The sequence below is a fragment of the Halictus rubicundus genome, unplaced genomic scaffold (genome assembly GCF_050948215.1).
Source record: "Halictus rubicundus isolate RS-2024b unplaced genomic scaffold, iyHalRubi1_principal scaffold0505, whole genome shotgun sequence".
Lineage (NCBI taxonomy): Eukaryota > Metazoa > Arthropoda > Insecta > Hymenoptera > Halictidae > Halictus > Halictus rubicundus.
Genome location: NW_027489046.1, coordinates 20,001 through 22,500, shown reverse-complemented (window position 1 = coordinate 22,500; position 2,500 = coordinate 20,001). Strand labels below are relative to the sequence as shown.

General features: G+C 51.0%; 1 pseudogene; it reads right to left on the bottom strand.

The window, feature by feature from the left end:
• Window positions 1-2,500, bottom strand: part of LOC143364388 (large subunit ribosomal RNA) — a 7,449-nt pseudogene that overhangs the window by 2,519 nt on the left and 2,430 nt on the right.

Sequence of the window (2,500 nt, the reverse complement as noted above, 5' to 3'; positions counted from 1 at the left end):
TTGTTGCGGCTTTAAGGGCGCTCTTGTCAGTTTGTTTATGGCCTCCTGGAGCCGCTCTTCCGGTTTACATAGTAACCGTCCTTCTGGTGTAAATGGTACGCCCAGATAAGTCCATTGGTCATCACGCTTGATGGCTGGGAGTTGTTTCCCCAGGCATGTAAAGACAGTTCTCTTGTCTACCACCGATTTTTTCACGTGTGGGACATTTCTGAGTGCCACTGTAAATGACTTGCCGGTATTAATCATCAGCCCACACTTGCTGAGGTAGTTCGCCGCCTCATCGATTATCCGCTGCAGACCCAGCTGTGTTTGAGCAACGAAAATGAGGTCATCGGCAAATGCGAAAGCGTTGATCCTGCGCCCGGTAACTTCTAATCCCACTTCTGCTGGTAACAACTGCAGGAGTCTATCGATGACCATATTAAATATTACAGGGGATAATGGATCTCCCTGTTTGACTCCGCAGGTGGGATGTATCGGATCGGACACCCATCCATCACATTTAAGTCTGGTGATCCCCTGCTCATAGGTGTAGATGATATACCTAATCATCGGGTCCGGTAAACCCTTATTCACCAGAGTGTCACGTATGGTGTTATGCGTGACTGAATCGAACGCTTTGGCGATATCGACCGACGCCATGAACATAGGCTTGAAATTTTGCCGGTGGTATCTTAATAGCATGTCCAGCTCAAAGATATTCTTGGAACATCCATCAATAGGCATAAAGGCTCGCTGCCTCTCGTCTAGGACTACCAGCCTACCAAGGCGCCTCGCCAACACTTTGTGGAAGGTCCTCGTTAACACCGAGGAAACCGTGATCGGCCTGAAATCCCCTGGCTCTTTCGCGTCGTCCTTCTTCGGAATCAGGGTGGTCCTTGATTCCAGAAGGTGCTGCGGTAGTTTACCACATATGAGGAACAGATTTAGTATCCTCAGCAGTATCCCTAGTGGTATTGCTTTTACTTCACGAGCCGTTAAGCCATCTGGGCCCGGAGAGGTGGTCATTTCCGGGTAGGATTCCCGCAGCTCTCTCGCTTCGATCGGCTCCCATGCCAGTACTTCGTCGGCTTTTTGTCCGGTTCCAGGTGACGACTTGTTCTCACTTGTCATAACGGTGCACCAGAAAGAAGTCATTGACTCCATGTCTGGTACTTTGGCACCGTTCTTATTGTCCAAGATCACGTTGAGACATTTGCAAGGATTTTTCTTCCAGGCGCGCTGTGTCCGTGCATAATCGGCTCGTCGCTCTTGCCTTCTGGTAGGGCGTTTACCAGGCCTATCTTTTTGCCTCACTTGTCTCTGTTTTTCCGCGGGCAAAGGAAATACCTGTAGGAGGTAAATCTTCAGTTCTTCGAATATCCTGTCTACTGTCCATCTCTGAATATTTCCGCATATATCATTCAGGTGTTCTGCGCGGTAATCTATGCCCTTTATTGGCTTGAGTGTGCCAAAGTAATTCGCTACCTTCTGCACCAAGCCGATGTCTTCATCATTAGAGTCCGTCAACGGTGTTGGCGACGGATCGATACCCTGTGTTTCCATTCTCATCTCTTGTATGAGTTCTAGCACTCTGCTCTTATGCCTTGCACTCTTTCTTTGGCCTTTGATGGCCTCCAGGGAGCGACTTGGGAACAGGGGTAGAAGGGCTTGGTTCATGAAGCGTTCTTTCCCCTCAAGCGTGATACGCGCTTCCTGCCGTGCCAAGAGCGCTGCTTCCTCGGTGGTCCAAGGAGCCTTCTTACTTGGGTGTGTCTCAAGTTGCTTCTCATCATACCACTCTTTGTGCATCCGTTGTTGGTGTACACCTCTCCCTCTGGCGCTAGGGAATGTCCTCTCGCATCCTGGTGCCCCACACTTAAAGATCTCATTAACGGAATTGGATTCGACCACTTCGTCCCCGGTCTGTGAAGTTGGGCCCAGCGAGCCTGAGGGCTCACCGGCTAAATTGTATGTGTTCATCCGAGGCAATTTATTATTCTTTGGGCCAACTTAAAAACGGTCGAGAGGGCTGGCAACCCCCAGGACCGTGTGTCGCAGAGGCGGTACTTAGCTATCTCCCGAAGGAGACATTGCCCGGCGGGAGCCAACTTGGAGGCGACCGCTTACTTAACTATGACAGATTCCGAAGAATCGCTCTTAAAGGCTGGTCTCGGATACTAGTACCGGCGAACCGGCCCGACACCTCAAACGACCGCCTTAAGAGAGTCATAGTTACTCCCGCCGTTTACCCGCGCTTTTTTGAATTTCTTCACGTTGACATTCAGAGCACTGGGCAGAAATCACATTGCGTCAACACCCGTGGGGGCCATCGCAATGCTTTGTTTTAATTAGACAGTCGGATTCCCCTAGTCCGTGCCAGTTCTGAGCTGAGCGTTGAATGGCGGCCGAAGAGGACGACCGTTCAAGACGGAAGCCTCGCAGCAAGGAAGATCCGCGGGAGGCCAAGGCACGGGACCGAGCTCGGATTCGCAATAATGTGTTCACCTCGCCCAGGCCC